This window comes from Mirounga leonina, unplaced genomic scaffold (assembly GCF_011800145.1).
Source record: "Mirounga leonina isolate KUSES-001 unplaced genomic scaffold, KU_Mleo_1.0 Mir_127, whole genome shotgun sequence".
Taxonomy (NCBI): domain Eukaryota; kingdom Metazoa; phylum Chordata; class Mammalia; order Carnivora; family Phocidae; genus Mirounga; species Mirounga leonina.
The window spans coordinates 69,445,553-69,456,492 of record NW_023270316.1 but is presented as its reverse complement, the minus strand read 5'-3'; the positions used below and the strand labels follow the sequence as shown (position 1 = coordinate 69,456,492).

General features: G+C 37.0%; 1 long non-coding RNA gene across 1 annotated transcript; it reads left to right on the top strand.

Annotated features, from left to right (window-relative positions):
- The first annotated feature begins 8,627 nt into the window (after positions 1-8,627).
- LOC118009528 lies at positions 8,628-10,419 on the top strand. The gene is made up of 2 exons (XR_004678961.1): positions 8,628-8,989; positions 9,061-10,419. It is a non-coding gene; the product is annotated as an uncharacterized LOC118009528 (long non-coding RNA).
- The last annotated feature ends 521 nt before the right edge of the window (positions 10,420-10,940 follow it).

Sequence of the window (10,940 nt, the reverse complement as noted above, 5' to 3'; positions counted from 1 at the left end):
TGTCACCTGCAAACAGGAACAATTTTATTTCTTTTCCAATTTGGATAACTTTTGTTTCTTTTTCTTGTCTAATTGCTTGGGCTAGGACATCCAGTACCTCATTGACAGGAAGTGGCAAGAATGGATATCCTTGTCTTGTTCCTGATCTTGGAGGAGAAGCTTGTAGTTTTCACCATTAAGTATGATGTTAGCTGTGGGCTTTTCATATATGGTTTTTATAGGCTGAAGTATCTTCCTTCCATTCCTAGTTTGTTGAGAATTTGTATCACAAGAAGATACTGAATTTTGTCAGATTCTTTTTTTGCATTTATTGAAATGATCATGTGATTTTTATCTTTTATTCTGTTAATGTGGTGTATCACATTGACACATTGATTTTCATATGTTGAACAGTCTTTCCATCATAGGGATAAATGTCACTTCATTGTGGTGTGATCCTTCTAATGTGCTGTTAGCTTCAGTTTGCTAGTGTTTCGTTGAGGATTTTGGCATCTATATTCGCCAGAGATATTGGATGTAGTTTTCTTTTTTTGTGGTCTTTGGCTTTGGTTTCAGGGTAATGTTGTCCTCATGAGTTTGGAAGTGTTCTCTCCTATTCCATTTTTGGAAGAGTTTGAGAAAGATTGGCATTAATTCTTTTTTAAATGTTTGATGGAATTAACCAGTGAAGCCATCCAATCCTGGACTTTTCTTTATTGGGAGATTTTGATTACTGATTCAATCTCTATACTAATTATAAGTCTGTTTGGACTTTTTATTTCTTTATGACTTAGTCTTGGAAGGCTGTATATTTCTAGGAATTTATCCATTTCTCCTAGGTTATCCAGTTGTTAGTATATAATTGTTCACAGTAGTCTCTTATGATCTTTTTCACTTCTGTGGCACCAGTTTAATGACTCATTTTTCATTTCTGATTTTATTTGAGTTTTCTTTTAATCTTAGTCTAACAAAGAGTTTGTCAATTTTGTTTATCTTTTAAAAAACTAACTAGAAAACTCACCAATATCTGAAAATTAAACAGCACACTTTTGAACAGCCATTGGGTCAAAGAAAAAATAAAAAAGACATTAGAAAATACCTCAAGACAAATGTAAAATACAGCAGAAACAGAGCTAAGAGGGAAGTTTATTGCCATAAATGCATATGTTAAAAAAGAAGAAAGATCTCAAATAGAACAACCTAAATTTAAACCTCAAGGAGCTAGAAAAAGTAGAACAAACTAAGCCCAGAGTTAGCAAAGGGAAAGAAATAATGAAGATTAGGACAGAAATAAATGAAATTGAATATAGAAAAACAACAGAAAAAAATCAACAAAACTAAGAGTTGGTTTTTTGATTGTGGTTTTTCTTAAGTTCAAAATTAAGAAAATAAATGTGCCAATGGTAGTCAATTGAATTGAAGCAGGTATCTAGAACCACATGATTTGGGGCAGAAATATGTTTATGTAAGGAGAAAATGTGTATCAGTGTACTTGCAAGAATGCTTTACCCTACCTCTTAATTTAGGAATATAGAAAATGTTCATCCTGAAACCTCTTTAAGAGATATTTAAAGTTACTAGTGACTGCCAGTGCCTGTCAGTGGCTGCCAGGAGAAAGCAATGCAGACTAATCACACTATATTAAACTTTATGGTCCATTTGCTATAGAATTATTTTGTCAGAAGGCTGCTAGATTTCACCTATAGTCATTTAATATTCACTAATTCTTTGCCAGAGTGTATCCTGGAATGATGCTAGGAATCTGATTTCTTACTTTGATTCACCTTTTTTCCTTGTCTAAAGTACTTTTCAGTGGGGACGATAACCTAACATACTGAGTTCAGTGTAAACAGGAAATCTGGCAGCAATAACTAGATCAAGGGCTAGCTTTGCAAAGCCAAGTTTTAATGAGTAATTTGCAAAGTAATTAATCAGGAGGCCACTATCCTGAGAAAACGGGGTAAGTATACCCCACAATGACTTGGTGCCTTTCTTGGCTGCCCAAGGTGACAGTTTTCATGGGCCAACCCTCCTTATGACCAGTAGCCTCTCTAAGTAACTTGCCATTACCAGGATCTAATGGAGAAAGTTGTGAACTCTAGAGTCCACTTCTTTAGTATTGAAAAACTGCAGATCATGAATCATTAATGACCCATCAGTGGTTTGGAAAATCAATTTAGTAATTCAAAACCAACTATTTTTTAAAAATTAAATAGGATAGACTAGAAATACCAAAAGGCATCATGTAAGGTTAAATATTTTGCAAAAGAGGGACACCTGGGTGGCTCAGTCAGTTGGGCATCTGTCTTCAGCTCAGGTCATGATCCCAGAGTCCTGGGGTCAAGCCCCATATCGGGCTCCTTGCTCAGTGGGGAGCCTGCTTCTCCCTCTCCCTCTGCCTACTGCTCCCCCCTGCTTGTACTCTTTCTCTCTCTGACAAATAAATAAATAAAATCTTTTAAATATTTTGCAAAAGAGAATTTTCATACACATGTTAAATATGTGTATACCTATGTTGGTTCTAGATTGCAGTATAATACATATTTCTAACTATAAATCTTGGCCAGAAATCTCAAGAGTCATTACTTTATATAATATTTTTTGAAATATGGAAATACTTTTTCAGTTACATTTTAAATATAGTGATATATGAGAGTTTATTTCTTTATGCTTAGGAAAATAACTTCTCTAGGGAAATAAATGAATTTTTGTCTATATTCAGACAAAAGAAGTGAATATACTTATATGATCCTCTGAAAAACATGACACTAAGTGTAAACTGTTTGATATTTTACACTATCAATTTAAGTGTTCTGAAATATTTCAAAGCTATATTTAATAACTATATTTTTGTTGTAGATACCATTACATTGTATGGAGATCAATGATGATAATGCAAATAATTAAAACAATTAAAAAAATTTTTTTAAGATTTTATTTATTTATTTGACAGAGAGAGACAGCGAGAGCAGGAGCACAAGCAGGGGGAGTGGGAGAGGGAGAACCAGGCTTCCTGCTGAGCAGGGAGCCCGATGCGGGGCTCGATCCCAGGACCCTGGGATCATGACCTGAGCTGAAGGTAGACGCTTAAAGACTGAGCCACCCAGGCACCCCTAATTTAAACATTTAAACATTTTGTTTATTTTTTTAAAATTTTATTTTATTATGTTATGTTAGTCACCATACAATACATCATTAGTTTTTGATGTGGTGATCAAATAGCCTTTCAAAATTTAGAGTCCTGACACCAAAAAAGTAAAATAAGATCTAATAAAAGCACAAACAGAACAAGTGTACAGGTTATTCCAAGCAGTAGAGAACACAACTGGAATATTTCAAAGCTATCACCAACACTTCTTTTTCATATGTTGTCATAGAAATTCTATAAAGCCCTGTTACTTTTAGTATTTGAGTACTTTTCACCCCTAAACATATAAGCCCTGGACAGTTCTGATTTCCCCAATAACTTGTCACACTGTGTATTTACTAATAAACTCAGTATTACAAAATGGATATTGTGCATTGAGGCCCAGAATTGAGAGTGAAGGAGCCCTTTAAAGGAAGTAGAAGTCTCATTTGTTAATCACTTGGTAAGCCCCAACTGTGAGGATCCAAATATAATTCAGACACTTAAAGAACTCAGAGTTGGATAGTGAAACAGATGCAGTTGCAAGTATTAGGAGAACACTAATACAACTGCAGACAGTTCAGTGGTGGCTCAAAGAATGGAGCTGTCAGTTATGATGGGGTGGGAAGGTGCTGTTAGAGGCCCCCACATTACCACATCCCACAGTGAGCAGCAGAACATATTAATAAGGGCCTTCTGCATGTGGGACACAGCACCCTGGGAGCTGGGTTACACATCAAGATGGGCCAGTGGGAAGGTAAACCAGGGAGCTGCCCACATAGCCACATCAAGCCCAGTCCTGTACACACACAGCCCCATCTGAGCTGAAGTCATGTCTCAGCCATCAGCATACCTATATTCACACCATTTCTGTTCCTGTAGGGATGGCTTAGAAGTTCTGTCCCTGTCTACTAAGATTAAGAATATGTTCATCTTAAATAAAATAGGCAGCAGGTGTTGAAGCAAGCAAGTGAAAGGTAAACTCCTAGCCGAATGGTCAACATCACCAGTAAAACAGAAATTTGATCAATCAAATTAACAATAGAAGCGAATAGGAAAAGCTTTGGGAAAGAGTATGACTTTGGGTCAAATGACAGGTGATTCATAAGTGAAGAATAAATGAAAGCTTTGAAACCAAAAATGAGAAAGTCAATTTGATGTAAAACGGGGAACATTATGATAAAGAATTCGAGTGAGTGAAATGGAAACTGATTTATTAGAGATGAAGATACAGCTGGAAGCTCAGCAGTCCCATCTGGGGAAAAGAAGGAGGAAGTTAACCTATTCTAAGTGACCCTTCTATGCCCAGTAATAATAATATCAAAGGGGAAGGGAAGGGAGCAACAAAAGATAAAATAATGATGAAAACAACAGCAAAAGCCCCTAATCTATGGAGTCCTCAAGCCAAGTATGGTTTACAAATAAACTAAAAGGCAACAGATTGCTCTTCTAAGCCACACCATGTATCTGTGTGTGCCCAGACACCTTTCTTACGGGTAAGGAATAGGTGCCAAATCTAAAAACCATTCAAACAAACAAATAAGAACCCCCCCACCCCCCGCAAAAAAAAAAAAATCTAGAGATTCAAAGACAAGGGCTTGGATGATTCAGACCTAGAATGAAAAGAGAGAACAGAAATGTCATACTGGATATAAGAAAAGGAGATGGTGATCGGAACATGGACAGGTCTGGCAATGGAAGCAGCCCGGCTGGTGAGGCAAGATCCCTGAATTCAGACCTCGCTGCTTCTCCTGTCCAAGCTCTGTGGTCCTGGGGAGGGGCTGCCCAGTGTGTTTCCCTTTCCTTGCTGTTAAAACAAGAGGAATCTAAGATCCTTGCCACAAGTAAAGAATGTAAAGAATAGAATATAAAGTGAATCCAGTGCTCATAACAAATGCAAAGTGAATCCACCAGGAAGTAAGAATCAGGTTTCTGTTAGTTGGTCATGTACTTATTTTCTTTTTTTAGATTATCAACCCGTTCTTGATCTAGTTCACACACACACACACACACACACAAGAAAAAAAAAAAAAAAAACCTGTTCCATTCCTTTCTAAAAATCTTCCTGGAATGTCATATTGTCTTCATGAAACTTATCTTCCAGTTTCAACAGGAATACCCATATTTTGAATCATTAAAGGCCATAATGTCCGAAGTTTGTATATATTCCGCCTATTTTGCTCCTGCCTAGCTGCTTGAGATGCTAGAGCCCTGGGTTTACTGAGCTCTGTGTGTGCTACCTTGTTTAGAATATACTAGGCAAGGACTTTAAACAGTGTCTGTTTAAAGTTGCATTGTGCGGGGTGGGGGAAATGGGCAAAGGTGGCCAAAAGGTACAAACTTCCAGTTATAAGATACGTAAGTCTTGGTAACTTAGTGTACAGCATGGTGACTCTAGTTAACGATACTGTATTGTTATGTATTTGCAAGTTGCTGAGAGAGTAGGTCTTAAAAGTTCTCATCACAGGAAAAAAAATGTGTAACTATGTGAGGTGATATTAACTAATTTCCCAATATATACATATGTCAAATCATTATGTTGTGCACCTTAAACTTATACAATGTCATATGTCAATTACATCTCAATAAAACTGGGGAAAAATCAAGTTGCATTGTGTAGTAGAATACGGCTTGATAGCTTCAGTAACATAAATATCAAATGAAAATTGTGAGGCACAAATTGCCTTGAAATCATACTGCAGGGTCAAGTGCTTTTTCCTCTTGTTTAGTGTAACTGGGCAGTAACACACATAATAAGCTGAAGAGTAGAAAAGTCATTTCAGCCTGCCAATTAAACATGGCATTGCACTTTGTATCAGTCGGGTACTAATGCAACCTTAAGGACTCAGAAAAGTATGACCCCTTTCTTTTGTATAGGTTCCAAAAGAATAGCAAATTAATTAAGAATGTTGTTGAGACTTCCATGAAAATACACCTTCAGTAAGATTGAACAAGAGGCTCTGTGGCCAGAGGGGCAAATCAATGAGAATGAAGTTAGAGAAAGATGCTAGGAGAGTCAGATGACAAGACTGAGCTGCACCACAGGGAACATCCTGCTAAGTTTTAGACAACAATCTTGGTCAAGTTACATTTGAATTCTTGATTAGCTTCCACTTAGAAGATGCCGCAGAGATAACAGACAGTTAAGATTCCACAGTATGAAGAGATGGGGGTGGACCTTCGGATCTGGGACCCACAAACAAACTGGATGATACAAGTTGAGTAGGGGTTATCAATAAAAAGGGTGGGCAGGAGAGTCGTGGTGGAATCTGTTTTGTTTTTTTTTTTTTTTTTAAATAACACACAGAAGAGAAAACAAAGTCTTTAGGGCTATGTCTACACTAAACTTGCAAGTGAAGTTGAAGGGTCCTGAACATCTACTGTTCACTGCCATCCTACAACCTGGAGTTCCCGAAGAAGTTTTTGAAGCGGATGCTCCATCTGCATTCCAGGTAGGATATTTTGCGGTGGGTCCTTTTATTTTTTTTAAAGATTTTATTTATTTATTTGACAGAGAGAGAGAGCACTCAAGAGAGGGAACACAAGCAGGGGGAGTGGGAGAGGGAGAAGAGGCTTCCCACCGAGCCCGATGCGGGGCTCGATCCCAGGAACCTGGGATCATGACCTGAGCTGAAGGCAGAAGCTTAACAACTGAGCCACCCAGGAGCCCCTGGTGGGTCCTTTTAATTTGTATTTCAATTCTTGCAGGATATCCACCAGGGTGGATGCTGATACTCCATTTGATCTTTAGACCATTGAATTCTTTGGGGATCTGAAATATGAGTTTTCTAATGAGTTTAACCTTATACATGACCTGTCATGAAACTGCAGTTGGAAAGATTATCAGGAAATCCTGGGAAGGGCAGCGTCATTAAGAAAATTCCAGGAGAGGGATTCAAGGATGAGGAAAGTCTCAGCTAGAAAAACCTACCCTGAGTTGGACAGGGATAAAGGGAAAATAGAGTCGGTTGGCATTGTTCATAAGAAGCCAAATACTGACTTTAATTAAGACAAAAAAAAGAGAGAAAGAAAAAAATTTTTATTTAAAAGTTCAGTAAAGCACCAGGAGAAGAAAATTAATGATAATCACAGAGTACATCAGAGGTTTCTGTTAAAGGGGAGTTTTGAAAAAAGAACATTAGGCAGGGGTAGCCATTTGAATCAAAAGAAGCTTTTATGAAAATTAGCTTGAGAAAGTGACATTCATAATTGATGACATGAAAGATAGTAAAACATTTCCTGCACTTTGTTGTCTTTTTATTTAATTAGTCTATATCCTCTGAGATACGTCAGGGCATCAGTGATTTTTGCACGTTCGTTGTCTGTACAATTCATTGAAAATTGTAGATGTATATCTATATGTGTGTGCATTACACAATAGAGCCAGAATGTAAATCTGTACTTTTAGTTCCGTTTTGAGATTTTTAGCCTGAGTTACTTCTCATTAACAGAATTTAGCATGTATTAAACGACAGCTAACTGATTATGTTCTAATCCTTGGGATTCGAATGCAAGTATTTTCTTTTTTCCTTTTTTTTCCACAAATAAATTGTGTCAGTTTAAAAATTTTCTGCTTTAATGGCATACTTGAAAAATTCAGGATGTTGGCAGAATGAAAGCCCAGCTGAAATCTCAACTCTGAAATAGACTCATTTTTCCTTTGCCAGTATAGGGAATCTACAGGGACCTTTTGTTGCCAGACAAATGGAAAATTCCTATTTTGGGAATCAACCCTGACTATTTTTAAATAGTTCTCAGTCATTACTTCATCTGAGGCATAGCTTTTGATCCACTGCTCAAAGGATTAAACAAAATTCTGGATTTCAAGTGAAAGGTCAACAAATGTCACACGCCTATGTGGGAAAGACCAAGTCATGCGGTTAATTAATGCTGGTGCGTCTGAGACACATTTGTGCGGGACTAGCCATTCATTTTAAGTTTCTTGGTAAATATTTTCTTAAACTCACTTTAACAGTTGTTTGACTTATTAGGATATTGTAAGAGGTATCCACATTCCATTTGATAACTTATTTGCACTGAGGTCTCTATGCTAAATAAAGTATGGATATGGCTAAGACACAGTTTTCAAAGTATAATGTGTCAAATCATGACCATGATTGATGCTTGGACATATTTCCAAATATACCCATACCCTTAGCTTAAGTGTAGTTTAACTGACTGCAGATTGAATAACACATGGAATTGAGATGCAGTGGAAACTTGAAGCTAAGTCAGATAAAGAACACTATCATTACCCTCAAATGTGGATCAGAGTGGAAGGGGAATCTGGGATCCTGATGTGATGATAGCTACCCCTGAAACATGATGCTCCCAGCCCATGAAGAGACCTATTCATGTGTATGCACGATATTTAAATATATCTTTTTAGAAAGGATTTTCTGTGATATATATGTGCATATATATGTACATATAGCATAAATCATAAATGTGTATACACACACATGTATGTTAGATAGCCTTTCCAAATATATGTATGGAATATATATATATATAGAAAGAGAGTAAGTGCATGCATGGGTGCATATGTATGTGTATTCTATAGATGATGTACACTTATATTTAAAGATATATCCCAAATAGCTAAAAATCATTCTCAAGTTCTTTGCCTGCTTTTCAAATACATTTCTGAACAACATAGGAATTGTAATGCCCCTAGGCTCTTATAACATATAGATGAGAGTCCATTCTGGGTAGATAATGCCTGAGCTTTATTGATTAAAATATAGTTTTGCATTTTCTTTCACAGCTTTTCTTTTAGAAAAATAAAGGCAATGGGAAGCTTTTCTGGTGTTTTGTTTTGTTTTGTTTTTTTGTTTGGCTTTTTTTTTTTTTTTTGTATGTTAATCTAATTGTTGGCCTCAGGTCTATGAGCCTTAGGGGATTAGACATCATCATAGAACCCCAGGACCAAGCTGCTGTCCTGAAATTATCAGGTCTATGAGCCTTAGGGGATTAGACATCATCATAGAACCCCAGGACCAAGCTGCTGTCCTGAAATTAGGTCTAACTTTGAAATGTAATTTCTGTAGGAGCCCATGGTTCAAGTTTGAGGTGTTCTAAACTAAATTTGGAACTTCCAGATTATCATGGAATTGAAATTTATTTGATGACAAAAACCCCAAAGCCTAGGGGGAGCATATGCTCTGAAGCTCCAATATTCATGTGCATCCGTTTATCTTTGATATTGTAATGGCTATTTCTGAATCTATACCTGTTCACCAAGAAAGCCTAGAGATTTGCTTCCAAGCTACAGATATATATGGTATAATATGATGGGAGAGTAAAGATGCATAGTTTGGATATAGTGAATTATTTCTAAATACTGCCTTACACATGATTTTAAATATTTTAGAAGGAAAAAAAAATTCAGTGACTTAGATAATATAATTAGCCTTTGGGTTATTACTATTATTATTAATGCAGTGAAATCCCATTAATTCATGTACAGTTTGGCATTGATTGTTCAAGTGAAACCTTGGCATAAGTATTCAATTTCTGCATTTATAATAAAAGTAGGAATCAGTAGCATGGACAAGATGGACCTTGAGAGGAGCACCATAATGAGTGCCTCTAAGGGCTAAGTGCTGCATATAAACCTAACTTAATGTCACTAGTAGCCTCTGAGATAGATGATATCATCTATATTATACCACTGAGGAATCCGAGGCTTAAGGTTTAAGTGACTAACCAAAGTTGTGTATCCAAGGAAGTGGACTGAGGATTTGAACTCAGGTTCTATGCTTTTTTGAGCACAAAACCTTTTCCTAAGTTCCTTCCTTCCTTCTTTTATTCAACAGATATTTACTGAGCAACAATGTGGGCTTAACAGTATGCTAAGCATTATTCTTGCAAGCAATATGTTTATTATCATATTTACCAATCCTGCTTATCTGGGCCCTAGATCAGTTTTCTAGGACTTCGGGGTACTAGCTCTCTCCTGAACTGGCAGAGACTCAATGTATACATTTGAAATATTCACTTCCTGGTAATTTATACTCTTTCAGACCCCATGCATATCCTCAACTAGTCTATCGGTGCTATTTTGCTCTACTTAATTTTGTGTGTTCACGAACTTACTACTTAAAGTCGGGATTCCCTATAGGACAGAATTTTATAGAGTCCAGCCACTTCCTGATAGTACTGTCAGCAAACGCTCCTTCTGAGCTAATCTCTGAAAATGTTCTCAGATGTTGAGTTGATGCTGACACAAATGAAAACCAGATACAATTTTAAGGTAGAAACCTTAGAATCTTTCCTGAGTGTCAGATGGGAGGAAGCAGCTATGCATATATCTTATTTTAAAAACTAAGAGCAAAGGTTTTCTTGTGTTTGTCCTGTCAGCCTCATGTTTCAGAAAAGAATTGGCTCTTCTCATACAGAAATGCTTCCTTCCCAACATCAAATTCAGTGGGCTTTTGAGTTCTTAGAGGTGTCTAAAATATTTCTCTTTTCCATTTAGCGAGACATAAACATTAGTCTTATTGAAGTGCCCAGGGAGATTTACCATAGTCCCTGACTTGTGCAAGGCTGTCTTGCTATTTTCATTATGATTGTTGTGTTAATTGTGATCTATTTAAAGCCTTTCTTTAACCTATAAGAGACAATGAAATCTGACTGCCCCTGTGAAATGTCTGAGAATGACGATTAAGCAAGGACAGAAGCTACCTTGGCATAATTACACTCTAGCATATATGTTTAAAAAACAACTCAAGGGGCGCCTGGGTGGCTCAGTCACTTAAGTGTCTGCCTTCAGCTGAGGTCATGATCCCAGGATCCTGGGATGGAATACTCCCCGCCCACCCCCCCCCACCCC